This window comes from Bubalus bubalis, chromosome 21, assembly GCF_019923935.1.
Source record: "Bubalus bubalis isolate 160015118507 breed Murrah chromosome 21, NDDB_SH_1, whole genome shotgun sequence".
Taxonomy (NCBI): domain Eukaryota; kingdom Metazoa; phylum Chordata; class Mammalia; order Artiodactyla; family Bovidae; genus Bubalus; species Bubalus bubalis.
Window position 1 is genome coordinate 43,179,410 of NC_059177.1, and position 20,067 is coordinate 43,199,476.

At 45.1% G+C, this 20,067-nt stretch overlaps 1 protein-coding gene across 8 annotated transcripts in view; it reads right to left on the bottom strand.

The window, feature by feature from the left end:
• Positions 1-20,067, bottom strand: part of FLNB (filamin B) — a 139,445-nt gene that overhangs the window by 107,061 nt on the left and 12,317 nt on the right. The gene's annotated exons all lie outside the window — the stretch shown is intronic.

The following is a 20,067-nucleotide window of genomic DNA, read 5'->3' on the forward strand; positions in this document are numbered from 1 at the left end:
GTGGGGCAGTCGTGATGTGTGGGGTGCTAGTAGGGCTCGTCTGAAGAGAAAAGGAAACAAAACAGACTCCAGGGAAACAGAAACCAGAGGTAGTCTCCATGGCTTCCTGATTCCTGGTTCCAAGTCTTCCTGAGCCCCACCGCAGGACTGCCCCGGGTCTGTGAACCCACAGTTGTCTGTAAGGGTCACTGGTTGTTTCTGATGCTAGGCACTGGGTAGGGTAAATGTGACAGGTGCCCCTAAGCACAGAAGTTGGTTCAGAGCTAGGCAAATATGACTAGCTGCTGCTGCTGCTGCTGCTAAATCGCTTCAGTCGTGTCCGACCCTGTGCGACCCCATAGACGGCAGCCCACCAGGCTCTGCCGTCCCTGGGATTCTCCAGGCAAGAACACTGGAGTGGGTTGCCCTTTCCTTCTCCAATGCATGAAAGTGAAAAGTGAAAGTGAAGTCGCTCAGCCGTGTCCGACTCTTAGCGACCTCATGGATTGCGGCTTACCAGGCTCCTCCACCATGGGATTTTCCAGGCAAGAGTACTGGAGTGGGGTGCCATTGCCTTCTCCAATATATGACTAGAGGGGTCATCAAATCCTAGGACTTGTATGGGAGTCACAAACAACAATTCTGTGTTTGCCACTCATTCTCTCTCTTTTCTGGCTGGACTTGAATCTGGGAGGCCAAAAGCTATTCTGCCACCACATGGAGCCCAAAAGGACCAAAAGAGATGAGAAAATCAAACCCTTATGACTCATTTGAAGCTGGGGACCCAGCCATGCTTGGGAGGAGCTCTACTATGGGACTTATGAATTCCTGGGAAAAGTGGCTTTTTTTAAAGTAGCTTCATATGGGTTTCTACCACACACCACTTTAAAAAAAAAAAACAAACTTGATAAACCTTCCTAACAAAAGAACAATTTTATCACTTAAACAGGCTCAAAGTGAGTTTCTCTCACTTCACTTAAAAAAATGATGCCTAATATATCACGAGAATGACTTATCCAGTCTACACAGCTAAAGTGAGATGCACATTTTCTCAATATTACTCAACACTGCAGAGAAAATTCCGTGAAATTTCCCAATTCCATTCCAGTCCATCAGAAGAACTGAAGAGAAGTCTAATGACTTTGGTCAACAGAACAACATGATCCAATCCTTGGCCTTCTAGAATGAATTCCCTCCCAGCACCATGCTAGCTGCCATAAATATTCCCAGCATTAAATCACCTGTAGGGTAAGAACTTGAGAACTGCTTCATGGTGTAAGATGAAAGAGAGGACAAACTTATAGACACGAAAGCTCCTACAAGGGGAACAAACCACAACAAAGATTAAGAGACACAATAATCAAGTGGCGAATGCAAATCAGGAGTTCAAGAGTGTGAAAGAGGACAGTAAGTTCTCTACAGCTGCATTCCAGGCCAAATTTAGAAATCAAGCTGGGATGGGTCAGAAACTGTTCAGAAGTCAAGAAGATGTGTTCAACCTCGGTGGCAGAAAACCCACAGAAACCAAACCCAGGCGGCTTTGCCAAGAATGCAAAATAGGCCTGCACCTGATAATTCCACGGAGGGTCGAGAAAAGAATGGGGTCAACTGGGAAACTGAAGAAATGAAATGGTTTACCCAACTGGCCACAGAAAGAATCTCAGGAATGCTAAAATCTCTAACCTCTCTAATGGGATTCTCTAAAAAGAAAGCAGTGAGGCCATCCAGGGCAACGCAGCCAGCGGGGCGAGTCCCTTACGGGGCTTGCTTGACAGTGTGTGTAGCTGGGACCACCCAGCCGCTGACACTCCAAGGGAAGCCAGCAAAGACAGCCACGCACGGATTTGTGAGGTGGGTTTGTAAAGCACAGCCCAGAGGACTCTGCACAATCACACTGCTGCTTCAGCCTCAGCTTGCTACAAGGAGGGTCCACAGATCCCAAGGCTGCAATTGAGGCTGCTTGGCAAAGGTTCAAGGCAGGTAATGTTTGTTTTCCAGCTGCAGACTGCCTGAGATACCAAAGCAGTGGGAGTGGATAAGCTCCCCGTTATTTGGAAGCTAAGTTAGGAATGCAAAGGTTGGCTTAGGCCTCATGGGCTTGCCCCACTGGTGGTGTGGTTTGGGCAGTGGGGAGGCTTGTTCAGGAAAAGCAAGGAGTCACACCCTACCGAAGCCTGCCAGCATCCCAGCCTGGGTATGCTTTGGCTCCAAGACTAACCAGCACACCAGGGGCACTGGGCAGCCTGAGACGGATGCACACAGCTGACAATTCATCTCTGGAGATCTTTGCTCACATGCCTTCTTGTTTTACAAATGACAATAATCTGTATGGCTTCTCTTCTGAAAACACACAGTACAAGCTCATTCTGTTACAAGGAAAGTGATACTGAATCAAACTAAATTCTTTTCTCCAGAAAGATACCACACAGAGCTCTGGTCTCCAGAGTTCCACGGACTTGGTGCTACTAGTCCAGGCTCAGTCACCTGCGTACCAGTGGGGTGATCTTCATTGGAGCTTCATGTTCCTCATCTGTAAAATGGGGATTAACACTATTCCTCTGACTGTGTGCGAAGACTAACTGAGATGAGGCATAAAAAGCCACCGAGTACATACTAGGCACTCAGTCACTACGGTTAGTACTCAAGTCACATCCTACCTCACTTATAATGCATAATACTCCAGCTTTTTTTTTTTAAACAAGCACGTATCTATTTTGTGATTTAAAACAATGAAGATTTAGAGAGAAAAGAAAAAAATCAAATATACTCAACCTTCACCTATGAAGAGGATGGGATGGAGGGGGGAATATGTTTTAAAGAAGCTGTGCCCTGAGGTCTAAGTCCCTCCCTCCCCATCAGGACTTGCATGCATAGACCAGGAGGCTGCCCACCCCACTGAAGGAGAAGGCCAAAGGCTCCAAAAGAGTGAAAGGTAAACAGCCATCAGGCTGCTGGCCAGAGGCCAGTTCCATGGGGGTGGAACGCAGCTGTTTACTCACACACCCCTCCAGATTCAGCAATTGTCCTACTGGTTTTTGCTCCCTGGGTCAGAGTGTGCTGCTGCTGCTGCTGCTAAGTCGCTTCAGTCATGTCCGATTCTGTGCAACCCCATAGACAGCAGCCCACCAGGATCCCCCGTCCCTGGGATTCTCCAGGCAAGAACACTGGAGTGGGTTGCCATTTCCTTCTCCAGTGCATGAAAGTGAAAAGTGAAAGTGAAGTTGCTCAGTTGTGTTCGAATTTTCGCGACCCCATGGACTGCAGCCCACCAGGCTCCTCCATCCATGGGATTTTCCAGACAAGAGTACTGGAGTGGGGTGCTATTATCCAACAAATACTAATCCTACAGGCAAGTTGAAGAGGTGAGACATCCCAGCACAGCCTGGAGTTTTGCTGTGGCAGAGTCCCAAGGATCTGGCTTGCTTCTGGTGCATCTCTTCACAATGTGAGATCTCACCTCCTAGCTGGGAACATGTGCAAGTGTTGAATAACTGAGGCCAAACCCTGAAGCTCCCCACCTACCAATAAAACACCAATAAAATGGTATGGTACCATTCTGGGCAAAGAGAACAGGCAATAAACTCACTGGCATTCTTTCAAGGGCAAATCAGAGTACTTCTGAATTCTTTGCAAGGAAAAGAAGCCCCGATATGTTTCCAAGAAGTCTGATAAGTTTCCAAGAAAGCCACTGTGGTTCTAGTTTGTTGCTCAGCAACTTGACTTACAGTAGAGGAAAAGTCTGGGAGCTTTCCAGGTGGCTCAGTGGTAAAGAATCCACCTGCCAGTGCAGGAGACACAAGTTTGATCCCTGGGTTTAGAAGATTCCCTGGAGAAGGAAATGACCACCTGCTCCAGTATTCTTGCCTGGAGAATCCCATGGAGAGAGGAGCCTGGCGAAATACAGTCCATGGGGTCGCAAAAGAATTGGACACGACTCAGTGAGTAAACAACCTAAGTCTAATAGGAAATATCCTACATGGGAAATCAAGGTGGACAGTGGTGACCTAGTTCCACCCAGTCAGACCAGCTCCAGGTCATCAGGCCTCTGGGCATCACTTTTCCCATCGATGAAATGGGGGTATCTGCATCCTCAGGCCTTCCCTAGATGTAAATTGCAAAGAACAGAGACCCAAGACATCATTTTCCATAAGAGTTTACTCAAACGTGGAATCACATTTCTATCATTTTTTTTTCAACTATCAAATCCTAATCTAGCCAAGTCCTTCCTATCAGTCTGGCTTGCGTCAGTTGCTCAGTTGTCCAATTCTTGCAAATCCATGGACTGTAGCCCACCAGGCTCCTCTCTCTATCCATAGGATTTCCAAGGCAAGAATACTGGAGTGGGTTGCCATTTCCCTTCTCCAAGGGATCTTCCCGACTCAGGGACTGAAACTGTATCTGCTGTGTCTTCTGCATGGCAGGCGGATTCTTTACCTGCTGAGCCATCAGGGAGTCAGAGGCTACCCAAGTCACATATTTTCCACTCACTGTTCTCATGATCCTTAAACAATTCTTACTTTTGCAGTAAACAAAGGGGTTAGAGAATCAAATCTTTCAGCATCTCCAGAGATCTGTCTCTTCTGGGTGCTATGCTCCTGCTGAGACTCAACAGCCATTTCCAAGAAAACGCAGCTTTTCCCAAGAAGGGGCAGGACAGATGACTGAGGTGAAAATTGCTAGATTTGGGTTGGTTCATGAAGACTCACATCCCAATTCTAGGTAGGCCTCAGGCTCAGAGTGTTAAACAAGGTTTTCAAAAATGTAGTAACATTTGTTTCCATGGATTTTATTTTTGGAGTGAACTATCCTTTATGGCTGGTTTTAGAAAAGGCAGAGGAACCAGAGATCAAATTGCCAACATCCACTGGATCATGAAAAAAGCAAGAGAGTTCCAGAAAAACATCTATTTCTGCTTTATTGACTATGCCAAAGCCTTTGACTGTGTGGATCACAAGAAACTATGAAAAATTCTGAAAGAGATGGGAATACCAGACCACCTGATCTGCCTCTTGAGAAATTTGTATGCAGGTCAGGAAGCAACAGTCAGAACTGGACATGGAACAACAGACTGGTTCCAAATAGGAAAAGGAGTACTTCAAGGCTGTATATTGTCACCCTGTTTATTTAACTTATATGCAGAGTACATCATGAGAAACGCTGGACTGGAAGAAACACAAGCTGGAATCAAGATTGCCGGGAGAAATATCAATAACCTCAGATATGCAGATGACACCACCCTTATGGCAGAAAGTGAAGAGGAACTAAAAAGCCTCTTGATGAAGGTGAAAGTGGAGAGTGAAAAAGTTGGCTTAAAGCTCAACATTCAGAAAACGAAGATCATGGCATCTGGTCCCATCACTTCAGGGGAAATAGATGGGGAAACAGTGGAAACAGTGTCAGACTTTATTTTTCTGGGCTCCAAAATCACTGCAGATGGTGACTGCAGCCATGAAATTAAAAGACGCTTACTCCTTGGAAGGAAAGTTATGACCAACCTAGATAGCATATTGAAAACCAGAGATGTTACTTTGCCAACAAAGGTTCGTCTAGTCAAGGCTATGGTTTTTCCTGTGGTCATGTATGGATGTGAGAGTTGGACTGTGAAGAAGGCTGAGCGCCGAAGAATTGATGCTTTGGAACTGTGGTGTTGGAGAAGACTCTTGAAGAGTCCCTTGGACTGCAATGAGATCCAACCAGTCCATTCTAAAGGACATCAGCCCTGGGATTTCTTTGGAAGGAATGATGCTAAAGCTGAAACTCCAGTACTTTGGCCACCTCATGCGAAGACTTGACTCATTGGAAAAGACTCTGATGCTGGGAGGGACTGGGGGCAAGAGGAGAAGGGGACGACAGAGGATGAGATGGCTGGATGGCATCACTGACTTGATGGACATGAGTCTGAGTGAACTCTGGGAGTTGGTGATGGACAGGGAGGCCTGGCGTGCTGTGATTCATGGGGTCGCAAAGAGTCAGACACGACTGAGCGACTGATCTGATCTGATCCTTTATGGCAAGTGATAGTGGTTTTCTATTTATGATTGTGTTCTATAGTTTCCTTTTGAAATGAAAGAACGTAAAAATGAGTAGATGTAGGGAATTCCCTGGTGGTCCAGTGGTTAGGATTCTGAGCTTCCGTTGCAGGGGGCATGGGTTTGATCCCTGGTCAGAACACTAAGATCCCACATGCCTTCAGGTGTGATGAGGACAAAAACCAAACAAACAAAACAACAACAACAAAATGAGTAGATATAAAGAAAAAATATGCAGAAAATAATCCTGGCACTCTTAGCAGGCGGAAATCATAATGGTAATATAAGAAGATCAAAGGACTTTGAGGCTGGTCTGGTGGAAGGCTGTGGTCATAAACAGCATTGTGGCCATTTTATAATTGTAATAAGAATACTTATTACAATTTGTGTGGACGGTGCTGTGGGAATACAAGAAAAAATGATGACCTCCACATGGGGGATCTGAAGACAGATTCTCCGAGGGAAGAGGCACCTGAATTGGTTCCTGAACTAAGAGGAAAAAAATGAGTGGGGTCTTGCCTGGTGGTCCAGTGGCTAAGATGCCAAGTTCCCAAAGCAGGGAGCCTGGGTTCAATCCCTAGCCTGAGAACTAGATCCCACATGCTGCGACTAAAACCTGATGCAGCCAAATAAATAAATTAATTAATTAATTAAAAAAAAAAATATATATATATATCGGAGAAGGCAATGGCACCCCACTCCAGTACTCTTGCTTGGAAAATCCCATGGATGGAGGAGCCTGTTAGGCTGCACTCCATGGGGTCGCTAAGAGTCGGACACGACTGAGCGACTTCACTTTCACTATTCACTTTCATGCATTGGAGAAGGAAATGGCAACCCACTCCAGTGTTCTTGCCTGGAGAATCCCAGGGACGCGGGAGCCTGGTGGGCTGCCGTCTATGGGGTCGCACAGAGTCGGACACGACTGAAGTGACTTAGCATAGCATAGCATAGCATATATATTTTTAAATGAGTGCTCAAATAGAAGAGGGAAGAGTAAGGGCCAAGGTTCGGGCTGTGAAGGAGAACATGCTGTCAGGGTAAGGCGCTCGGGGCAGCTGATGTGAAAACTGAGGCCATCACCAGCAGCCCACTGGGCACAACGGGCTTTGTAGGCTCTTCACAGGGTAAAATTCAAGCCACTGTAGATGAAGGGGAGGTCAAGTTCAGGTAGTTTCCTGGAGACAGTTAAGAACTAAATGGTTACCCGGAGCACCACACCGCAAAGGGACTCAAAAGTCAAGTCTGGGCTCGGCAGGAAAGAACAGTATGGGCGTCCAGCAGTGTCTGCTGAGAAGAGAGAAAAGTGCAGCCCGCTAATTGCTGCCCCGATTCTGGGTCAGTGCTCAGAGCTTGCAGATGAGGAAACGGAGGCCCAAGGGCAGGGCTGACAAAGAGCACAGTCAGAAGAAGAGCTAGGTGTGCCAGCTCTGCGTTCTTCTCATTCTGGGCTCTGCAGTCCCCTTTCATCTGAGTCAGAGCATGCAAAGCCACGGACTCATTACAAAGACAGCAAATCTGCTCTTAGGTCTTGAGTCAATTAATTAAGAGGCTTAAATTTATAGGTCCAAAACAATTATGCTTTGTAGCATAAGGGCCCTGGTGAGATCACCAGAGAGAAAAGGATGGTCTCATTTGAAAGTACATCACAATAGAAAGTTAATCCCAGTAAGACTCATTCCCATGCTGCCACCTCAGGTCACGTATGTTGTGCTGAGCCAGACATCACACGTGGTCAACTCATCTGTCCAGTGACTAAGGTGGTCTCCTCTGGCTGGGGCTTTGATAAGGGAACAGTCTTGACTGTCCAATGAGGAATTCTTGAAGCTTCCACTTTACACCTAACAGAACCTTCCAATCTGGAATAACACTCAAGATGACCCAGGCTGCTGGTTTGTCAGAAGTCCAAGCCCCATAACCACGATCTTTTTTTAGTTTTTAATTGGGAAGAGTCCCCAAGGCTGAGCTACATTTTCCTCTCCTTCAATGAAGACTCTGGAAGGTAATCAAATCCCCTATTCCTCACTCATTTCTTCTTTCAATTCTTCCCCTTAGAAAGGGGAGTGGGGTGCCTCTTGCTGCCATTTTATACGTTCTTGAGATGGCACTCTAACAAATCTGCAATACCGAGGGTCACAAATGATGTTAATTTTCAAAGCCATGAAAATTATGTCATTTAAAGGCAAAGTTTATTTAATATCCAAGTCTAACTAACGCCTTTTAATTATACAGATGATAACGTAAAAGAAACCTCAAGCATGCTACACTTCATGCTCTTTTTTTTTTTTTTCCTGTTTGATCTGCTTGTGAGGTGAAGAGGTAGTCTTGCTTCAAGGGGGGACAGAAGTGATCACTCTAAGTCACAGGCCATATAATACCACAGCCAATGATACCAGTTTCATGAAATGAAGGAGGTTTCTAAATAACAAGGAGCAACTTAAGGTAGAAATGATTCAGTATGAGAAACCCCTCTGAGGTCCTTTCTCCCAGATGTGGGGGAAGACAGGACATGTGATCTAGGTTAAGCCTATCCTAACACCAGTGATTGGTTGAAAAGAGGGCAGATGACATAGGCTGGTCCAATCAGAGAGAACCTCAGGGATTTCCTGGAGCAGGGCCTGCCTGTGGGAAGCGTGGGTGTGGCTATGGGGGCCAGGAACTTCTATACCAGCCTGTCCATGAGACAAAAGAATCTTAGAGAAACAGAGCCAAGGTTCTGACAATCCGGAAACCCCTAGATCAAAATGTACCTGCAGCCTGCCCCACTGCTGCACTTTCCAGCTGCAGGAGCCAATGAGCTTCCTTTTTGGATGAGCCAGGATTAGTTGGGCTTCCTATGACATGGAACCATGCACATCCTCACTGATACATTTGCTTTCAGTCTGTTTCTTCTGCTTCCTGGCTATGTGGCAAGTCACTAAACAGCTCAGTGTCTCGGTTTCCCCATCTGTAAAGAACAGATAATACATACTTCATAGGGCTGTTAGAATTCACGAGATACTTGATGAAAAGCACCACTTAGCTGTCTCCAGCACACAGCAGATGTTAGTTCTCCTACCTCTCCTTGAATGATGGCTTTGAGACACTCTATTTTATTCTCAAGAAGCACCCACCACTTATACCATGGTATAAGGACTTCAGGGACTTTTTCCTACAAGTAAACTAGTTCTAGAATCTGTTGACAGTGAGAATGAAAACCTTTGTGGTGGAAAACAGACAAATGAAAAGTGACTAAAGCCACAGCTGCTTTTACCAACTAGCTTAAAAAGTACTCTCTTTTATGGGGGGAAAAAAAAATCACTTCTTGTGGCTAGGATGTACAAGAACTGGAACTCTCATACACTGTTGGTAGAAACGGAAAATGGAAAACCTGGAAAACAGTTTGGCAGTTTCTTAAGAAATTAAACGTATACCTACCATATGATCCAATCATTCACTCAGGAAAAAAGGAAGTATCTGTCCATATACAGACTTGTACAAAGTGTTCATAATAGCTTTATTTGGAACCAATCCAGACATCATTAACAGAACTACAGTATATGCATAAAGTGAAATACTGCTTAGCAATAAAAAGAAATGAACTGTTGATGCATGCAATATCAAGGATGAATTTCAGAATAATTACACTGGCTGAAAGGAGGCTTTTTTTTTTTTTTTTTAAGTGTATACTGTAGGGTTCCATTTATATAATATTCTAAAAATTGTAAACTGACCTACTGACAGAAGGCAGATCAGTGATTGTGTGCAGATGGGAGGGAGGAATTACAGAGATGCAAGAAAGTTTGGAGGCTAGATAGATATGTTTATTACCTTGGTTATGGTGGTGGTTTCACAATGTTTCACAATGGGTGTGTGTGTGTATCTCAAAACATATCAAACTGTACACTTTTTTATACAGACACTGAGATAGAGACTCAGCAAGATTTCTTTCAGAGCAAAATAGGGAAAACATGGCACACGACTGACGTTTAGAAGCTGAGATTTTGCCCTTAGTTCAGCAGATACAATCATTTCTATCTCTTTTTAAAAATATTTGTATATATACATTGCAAAATGATCACAATAATTCTAGTTAACATCTGTCACCACACGCAGCAACACAGTGTTATCAACTATAGCCACCATGCTGTACGCTACATCCCCAGGACTCGCTTATTTTATAAGTGGAAGTTTGTAACTTTTGATCCTCCTCACTCATTTTGCCCACCCCTCAACGCTGGCCTCTGACAACTATCAATCTCTTCTCTGTATCTATGATACAGTTTTTTTATGTGTGGGCGTATATGTGTGTTTTTTTTTAAGATTCCACATACAAATGAGATCAGATGATATCTGACTTATTCGACCTCAAGGTTCATCCATATTGTTGAAAATGGCAAGAATTCATTTTTTATTGCTGAATATGTGACATACATATATCACATTTTCTTTATTCATCTATTGTTAAACATTTAGGCTGTTTCCTTATTTTGGCTATTGTAAATAATCCTGCAGCGAACATCAGGTGCATATTCCTTTTCTGAGTGTTCCTGTTTTCTTGAGATAAACACCAGAAGTGGAATCACTGGATCATAGGGTTGTCCCCCTTTTAATGTTTTTGAGGAACTGTCATACTGTTTTCCTGTAGTGGCTGCAGTATCCAAGTGTTCCCTTTATTCCACATCCTCGCCAATACTTGCTATCTCTTCTGTTTTTAGGTAACAGCCATTCGAACAATTGTGAAGTGATAGTTTGTTGCTCCATTTCCCTTTCATTTTTTTTGGCTGCACCTTGGGGCATGAGGGATCTTAGTTCCCAGATCAGGGATGGAACCCATGCCCGCTGCAGTGGAAGTGGAGTCTTAACCAGGGAAGTCTGTCACTGTGGTTTTGATCTGCATTTCCCTGATTAGTCAAGGCTATGGTTTTTCCAGTGGTCATGTATGGATGTGAGAGTTGGGCTATAAAGAAAGCTGAGCGCCAAAGAACTGATGCTTTTGAACTGTGGTGTTGGAGAGGACTCTTGAGAGTCCCTTGGACTGCAAGGAGATCCAACCAGACCATCCTAAAGAAGATCAGTCCTGAATATTCATTGGAAGGACTGATGTTGAAGCTGAAACTCTAATACTTTGGCCACTTGATGCGAAGAGCTGACTCATTGGAAAAGATCCTGATGCTGGGAAAGATTGAGGGCAGGAGGAGAAGGGGACAACAGAGGATGAGATGGTTGGATGGCATCTTCAGCTCGATGGACATGGGTTTGGGTGGACTCTGGGAGTTGGTGATGGACAGGGAGGCCTGGCGTGCTGCGGTTCATGGGGTTGCAAAGAGTCGGACATGACTGTGCGACTGGACTGAACTGATTAGCAATGCCAAGCATGTTTTTACATACTCACTGGCTGTTTGTATGTGTTCTTTGGAAAAGTCCATTTGAATCCTCTGGCACCATTGTCTGGGGTTTTCTGCTTTTGAGTTCTTTATATATTTTGGATATTAATTCCATATCAGATACAGATTTTGCAAATATTTTTTCCTATTTGGTAGGTTGCCTTTCTATGTTGTTGATGGTTTCCTTTGTTATGCAGAAACTTAACAATTTGATGTATTCCCATTTGTTCACTTTTGCTTTTGTTGCCTTTGAATTGTACACTTTTAAATATGTCATTTGTTATATGTTGGTTATAACTCAATAAAGTAATCTTTAAAGTTAAAAATTTTTGAGCTTATACATTCAGCTGCCTGGAACACCAAGACCACAGCCCTCATAGATAGGAACCACAAAACCACAAAATAGATAAGCTTGATTTTGGTCACAATGCAAAGGTGTTCTTATAAAGTAGCTAACTGGTAACATTCATTTCATCATCAAACCATCCCCAACTCTGGACTTTCTCCCCTACTTTTAAAGACAATGCAAACATACCAGCAATCCCTTGAGATAGCTCCTTGAGAAATACTGCCTTCACTTAGACAAAAAGCCATTGACGAGAAGCTCCCAGAGGCAAACATTAGACATTCTCTCTGCCTTTGAGAAACCCAAGCCTGCCGTGTTCACAAACAATGGAGGGGCCTTACATTCTAAGGTTATGAGCTCAGGAGTTTCAACACATACTTGGGGAGTGGGAGGGTAGAAGCCTTGCGAAGTGTAAATGTCTTCTGTCCTAATATCATCCTGACATCTTGAGGATGATCTGTTTTCTTTCTAACGAGCTAGGCCCAACAGGCAGACAACAACAAAACCTTTTAACTTCCCTTGATCACTTTCAATAATACACTGTACGGGCACTGAAAGTATGTGTGTGAAGTTGCTCAGCTGTGTCCGACTCTTTGGAATCCCATGGACCATACAGTCCATGGAATTCTGTAGGCCAGAATACTGGAGTGGGTAGCTGTTCCCTTCTCCAGGGGATCTTCCCAATCCAGGGATCAAACCCAGGTCTCCTGCATTGCAGGCAGATTCTTTACCAGCTGAGCCACAGGGGAAGCCCACTGAAAGTATAAAAGGGAAATAATACACACACACACACACACACACACAAACAGAGGCAGAAGAACAATACAATCACCATGCAACTGAACAACTAAAATGTTACAAAGAGTGGAAAACCCCTGCACATCCCTTCATGACAGCACCCTTTATCCCCTACTGCAGGCAATCTCTGTCCAAAGTGTGGTGATAATTATTCCCATAAACAGAGCTGTATTTCTATTATCTATGTAAAACTTTATATAAACAGTATCACAGAGTGGCTATCTTTCTGCAGTTTGCTTTTTCTTGTCAACATTGTGGAACTGATGCAGGGTGATTAGCCTGGAGATGCTGCTGATGCCTGTGACCATTCAATTGACCCATGTCTGATTTAAGCCACAGATATGATGGGCACTCCTGGGCCAGCTCAGATCTCCTCGCTGGAACCACCGGTCTACACAAGCACAGGTCCCTTCTTTTCCCTTTTGCCCCTGCCCCCGCCCCAGAGTCATCATGCAGTGTGCACCCAGAATGGAGGTTCAAAGGAATTCACGTCTCCATCTTTAAGGAGATGGAGAGAAGAGGAGCTGGTGGGTCTCCAGCTTCCTGTCCTTCTCCAGGTAGACAATTCTCGCTGCATTCTGTACACTCCTCAGGAGATCCCAGCAGAACTCAGTCCCTGCTGCCCACAGCAATGACCTTGATAATTTACCTTAATATTGGTTTCTCCTCCTTCTCTCTTCCATTCATCATCCCTCCTTCCTACTTTCTGGGATCATCCCACTCCCAAAAGGCACCTCCACCTGGAGGCAGGTCCTTGCACTCAGCGGATTCTCAGGAGACCCCAAACTAAGCAGCTGCTGCTGCTGCTGCTAAGTCGCTTCAGTCGTGTCCGACTGTGTGCGACCCCATAGACAGCAGCCCACCAGGCTCTGCTGTCCCTGGGATTCTCCAGGCAAGAATACTGGAGTGGGTTGCCATTTCTTTCTCCAATGCATGAAAGTGAAAAGTGAAAGTGAAGTCGCTCAGTCGTGTCAAACTAAGCAGAGTTATAGCTTATTCATTTTTATTGCTCTGTACTCCATTTTTATTGACATAATTTTAAAGGATATGCCCTTTATGATGGAGTGTTTTAAGAAATCAAGTTTTTAAGTGATACTTGATGACAAAGTATCATCAAATGATGAAATACAAAACTACATCCAGTCTGACTCCTAAGCTATTTATAATGTGTTATATAAATATAGGTGAGAAAACCAGAAGGGAATGGTAACAATGCCTTGGTTATCTATGAATAGTGAGGTTATCAGCGATTTTTCCCCTTTTACTATTTTTATGCAATTTTCCAATTTCTATGCAAAAATGTATATTTACTCCTATCTAGGAAAGAAACAATAAATACTTTACAAATTATTTCTATTTTACAAATGATATGCAATCAGTAGGATTCCTACCAAAAAAATCTGTATGAAGGCACAGGTCTCAAGAAGACAGGATAAGTAGAGATGGTTGGATAGCATCACTGACTCAATGGACATGAGTTTGAGCAATCTCCAGGAGTTGGTGATGGACAGGGAAGCCTGGTGTGCTGCAGTCCATGGGGTCACAAAGAGTGGGACGCAACTGAGCAACTGAACTGTACTGAACTGAACTGAGGCAGGATAAACAGTAGGAAGGATCTGACAGGGAGCAGAGGGTGTGGATATGACCCCTGGGTATAAAACAAAGGGGCTGAGGGAGGTAGAGAGATAGAGGAAGACGCCTGTGGAATAAGACACACATCTTCCCCATCACACTCCTCCTTCCCCCCAAGCGAGTCCCAACCCCTTTTCTGATTCCACCTCCTACAACAGGCCCACCCAGCACCCAGCCTACTTGTCCTTCCTGGAACAGTTCTGATAGAAGTCTGGATAGAACCTGTGCACTTTCAAGGAAATGACTGTGCACTCAGCTCTGAAAAAGGCCTCATGGTCTCAGGACAAACCATCCTGCTTGCCAGATATGGACTCAAAAGTAGGCGTGTGATCTAATTTGGGACGATGGGACATAAGGAGGATCTGTTACCACCTTCCAGGAAAGTTGTTCTTGGCTTATAAGAACTCCCAGGAACTGTCTCTCAACCTCAAAGGAAGAAATCTCTGCTATGGGAAAACACACAAGGGGAATCAGTCTCAGTCTCAGGAACAATGAATCCATGAGAGCAGAAACTCCAAGAACCTATGTCCTTGATGACATCACTGAGTCACTGTGTCCCAGAAACCCATAACCCACTCTGTCTGGGCTTGCTGACATGCACAATCAATTTTTTTTGTAAGTGAGCCAGTTCAGGGTCCCATTCCTTGCAACTGAAAGGATTCTAAATGCCCCATTTTCTCCTTGAGGACTCTTCTTTTCTTTTTTTAATTTTATTTACTTATTTTTGGCTGTGCTGGGTCTTCATTGCTGTGTGGGCTTTTCTGTAGTTGTGGCAAGCAGGGGCTACTTCTAGTTTCTTTGTGAGGCCTTTCTATTGCGGTGGCTCCCCTTGTGGAACACAGGCTGTAGGCGCACAGGCTTCAGTAGCTGTGGGCTCTCAGGTTCCTCAGCTGTGGCACATGGGCTTAGTGCTCTGTGGCATGTGGGATCTTCCCAGACCAGGGATGGAACCCATGTCTCCTGCATTGGCAGGTGGATTCTTTACCACTGAGTCACCAGGGAAGCCCGAGGGCTCTTCTTGCTATCCATTTCATCCATACACAATGTCTTGGGGTCCTGACACCATTTGTCCCAAACCTAACACCAATCAGCACCAACAAACCCAACCCCAAATCTGACATCTCCCTTCACCTCACTCACCCACCAGCCTAGAGCAGTAAAAACTTAACCCTTTCAACCAGAAAAGTGTGGGATTGATTCCCTGACAGTGTTTTCCAAATACTTCCCATGTGGCAAGTACTTTACTCATTAAATCTTCACACCCACTCCTACAGGTAGAAACTATGATTATCCTAGGTTTACTGGTGAGAACACTGAGCACTAACCCAGAGAAACCAGGTAACCCAATACTACATCACACAGTAAATGCCAGATTCGACCCCAGAGCTGCCCAACTCCCAAGTCCTCACTCTTAACCATGAGCTCCCCATTCCCAGAAACCCAAGGGAGGCACGTCATGTCATCAACTAGCAGATGGACAGAAAAATCTGACTCAGCCTCATACCCTGACTACTTAAGAGCATACCATCCATTCCTGGAGAATAGCCAGAGGTAATTCTGAGATCCAATCCTGTGTTCATCTTGCTTTGTAGGAACTATGGGACATGCTAATCTGAGGGGAAGGGACCATACTACAAACAGTATATTCAGCATATTTGCTTTACTTTATCTACTGATAGGGACTCCAAGAGAGTTTCAACTCAAAGCAAGCTTTAGGGAGGCAAAATCGGTTACCATCACATAAACGGTTAAGATGGATTGTTACTGTAAGAACTATGACACAATTTCAACTAGGCTACAATAGTTGAAACAATGTATCATAGTTCAACTATGATATAATTTCAATATGTTTTGTTTCTTTAGAATTATTCTGGATTTGTTATGTGCTCACTCAGTCTTGTTGGACTCTTTGCAGGTCAACCCCATGGACTGTAGCCAGTCAGGTTCCTCTGTCCAGGCAAGAACACTGGAGCAGGTTGCCACTTCCTACTTCAAGGGATCGTCCTGACCCAGGAATTGAACCTGCATCTCTTGCATCTCCTGCATTGGCAAGTGGACTCTACCACTTTGCTAACCTGGGAAGCCCAGAATTATTCTGGACTGAAATAAGTTTATTGTTCATTCAAAATACTCAAATTTAAAAATTATTTTCTTAGCCATTCTTCCAAGCCCCAATCCCCTTTATGCTCCTAGCCTCCAGCACAGCTCCCGGTGCACAGCAGAGGCTCCACAAGTCTTTACTGAACAAATTATCTATGCATTACTACTCTGTGCTACAGGTGAGAAAACTTTATTCTCCTTCCAATTCTTTCTCAACTCTTTGGAGTAGGTCAAGGAAAAAGGCTGAGTGTGCTGTAGGTGACTTTGAACACCTCTTCACCTCTGGCTAATTTTCCCTTTAACCAAAAGAGTAGGCCTCCTGCTGAGAACAGGCAACAGCACCAGCTGGGATTTAATGACACTGTTTGGGGTTTATTTATGGTTACCTTCAATTTACCTAGTGACACTGCTTTTCCATATTATGAAAGTCTCCTTTCCAAATACATTTGTTTTACAAGTGAGTCAGTCAACTGCGGGGGAGGGGTGGTGAGTGAAAATTGAATAAGAGACATGGGAGATGGCAAAAAGAATAAAGGTGGTTCCTTTACAAATAACTGGATTTGGGGAGACACAGGCACAGGCCAGATCTCCCACTTTACAGATGGGGAAGCAGGCTGAGAGGTTGGGGCTCTCAACCCAGGATGACAGAAGCAGGCCTGGGACTAGGGTACAGTGTCTGGTCCTGCCATCTGCCTGGGACCGGAAATCCTGACAAATCCAACTTGCTCTGGGCCTTTTCCAGGATGAGAAACTGGTCTCCAGATGCAGAGCTGATCTTATTGATAACACCCAACCGATGGTCAACTTTAAAAGCTGACGAAAAAGAAACAAGAGCCATTGTATAATGGTTTAAATTTTTGCTCTATCACATGGAAACGGTACTCAGGCTGACTAATAGCTTCCAAGAATCAACCGACCAATGCAGGAGACTCGGGTTGAATCCCTGATCTGGGAAGATCCCACATGCCTCAGAGCAACTAAGCTCGTGCGCCACAAGTACTGAGCCGGCGCTCAGAGCCCGGGAGCCACAGCAAGAGGAGCCAGTGCGGTGAGAAGCCCACGCACCCCAGGCAGACAGTACCCCCACTGGCCACAAGAAAAACAAACGTGCAGCAATGAAGACCCAGAACAGCCAAAAATAAAGAAATAAGAATAAATACAATCATTAAAAAATAAAAAATAAAAATCTGCACTAGTCACTCACTGAAGTAACCCCCACCCTCCACAAATTCTATCTCTGGGAAAGATGTTGGGTGTTCCCTGCCCCCACAAAAGATGACCCAAAAGAATGACACTCCCTAAAAGTTAAGTATTAGAAATGTGGCCCAACAAAGGACACAGCAGGCAGCTGCACTCAAGGGGTAACTGGGAGAAGCAAGTAGTTACACGAGACACAGATCCCTTCAGCCTGTCTGGGCCAAGACCAGCATACTCCTGACAAGAACTGAGAATGCTGCCTGCCCCCCCAGCCTCCCACATCCCCTGGTCTCAGCAGCCACAGTCTGCAGTGCCAGCTGCCTTCCTTCACTCCATTCGGGCAATCTTGATGCTGTCTGTACAGGCTGTTGTCAGCCCAGCAGTCCAGTTCCCAAGAACTACTGTAAAAACATATTGGTGGCTCCGTGAGACGAGGTTAGACAGTGCTGGGTTCAAGACCACACCCAGGGCCGCACAAATCCTGACAGGTGGCTCAGGCAGTCCCACCATGATCCCAGATCAAAGGGCCAGGACTAGAAGAGAAAGACGGCGGCGCCCCGGGCCAGGTCAGCCAACAAGCCAGGCTGAAGGAGTGGGGCTGGGGCTGCGGGAGCAGCTACGATAAGCTGCTGGGCTTCAGGCGGAAAGTGTTCAAGGCAGTCAGCATCACCTCCCCTCCAGCACGACTGGCTTCTCTTCGTTCTCCTCCACTAGGGGCTGAAAAGAGTTAGTGGGAGGGGCAGGGCTTCAGTATATTAATGCAATGCTGGCTTAAAACTCACCATTCAAAAAACTAAGATCATGGCATCTGATCCCATCCCTTCATGGCAAATAGATGGGGAAACAATGGAAACAGTGACAGACTATTTTCTTGGGCTCCAAAATCACCGCAGTGACTGCAGCCATGGAATTAAAACACGCTTGCTCCCTGGAAGAAAAGGTATGACAAACCTAGACAGCATATTAAAAGCAGAGACATTACTTTGCAAACAAAGATCCATATAGTCAAAGCTATGGTTTTTCCAGTAGTCATGTATGGATATGAGGGTTGGACCGTAAAGAAAGCTGAGCGCTGAAGAATTGATGCTTTTGAACTGTGGTGTTGGAGAAGACTCTTGAGAGTCCCTTGGACTGCAAGGAGATCCAACCAGTCCATCCCAAAGGAAATCAATCCTGAATATTCACTGGAAGGACTGATGCTGAAGCTAAAGCTCCAATACTTTGGCCACCTGATGCAAAGAACTGACTCATTAGAAAAGACCCTGATGCTGGGAAAGACTGAGGTGGGAGGAGGAGGGGATGACAGAGGATGAGATGGCTGGATGGCATCACCGACTCGATGGACATGAGTTTGAGCAAGCTCCGGGAGGTGGACAGGAAAGCCTGGCGTGCTGCGGTCCTTGGAGTCGCAAAGAATTGGACATGACTGAGCGACAGAAGAACAATAAGAGGCAGAACAGTGAGCTGGGGTCTGCCAGCTCTCAAGTGGCAGAGTCAAGACTCAAACCCATGAGCAGTCACCTGGACTCTGGACGGTGTTACAGCCACTTCCAGGAGAGCAATATCAGGAGAGAAAGAAATGGGAGCAAAGGACATGCTAGGAGACAAAAAGAAAGGCTAAAGAAGGGAAGGAGGACAAAGGAGCCAGTCTATGTATATACACACTAGCCAAACAAGAAGAAAGGGAAAGTCAGGGACTGTGTCAAGAACAGTTGGCACCTATTTTCTATTCTTAAGGGATATTTGTCCAGAAGACCAGGAAATGCCACTGGCCTATGACTCCTGCCCTCAAAAATCCAGGCTACTTCTTTGTCAAAAAACACCCTAAAAGGTATGAGGTATCTTTGATCAATTTCTGAGTCACCAATTTCTTTGACCCACCCTTCCCCTTAGAAGATAATCAGGCCATGTCTTCCTCCAGTCAAAAGTGGCCACCACTAGCCCAGGAATTAAGAGGAGGGAGGAAGGCAGTGACCATCAGTTCAGGTCCCATAGTGTCCACCAAGGGCTGGGTCAAGTGCTTTACAGGAACTGTATCATTTACCCTCAGTAAGACGAAGAGCGGGGTACTAACACAGCCCGGGGCACATAACCTGGGATAAGTCAAGCATCTTGATGCGAGTCTCCTAGGTATTAAGTAGCAGGGTCTAACTGACCCATACTCTTAAGCACCCTGAGGAAATGACTCAATTTATATTTAAAAGTGGTTTACAGTCTATCTCCTTTGCCTCAAACAAGACCAAGACAGGATGGTTGCAGGGGTCTGGTGTCCTGAGCGCTGTTGAGAAAATGTCTCCAAGAAACCAAAGAACAACTCAGGACTGCAGACAATCTTCAGACATCTGAGAGTTTGCAGGCAGGCAAGGGTGAGAATTCCATGGACAGAGGAGCATGGCGGGCTACAGTCCATGGGGTCACAAAGATCAGACACGAATGAAGCAACTTAGCACTGAGGCAGGCAGAAGTGAACCAACTACATTGTTACCGAGCATATTTGAGACATTTAAACAGCTAAGGGAACTGAGCAACTAACAGGTATCTTTCAGTTTCATGTTTCTGTGCTGGACTAATAACGAGACACGGTCACAATGTAACCAAAGATAATTACTATTATTAAGAG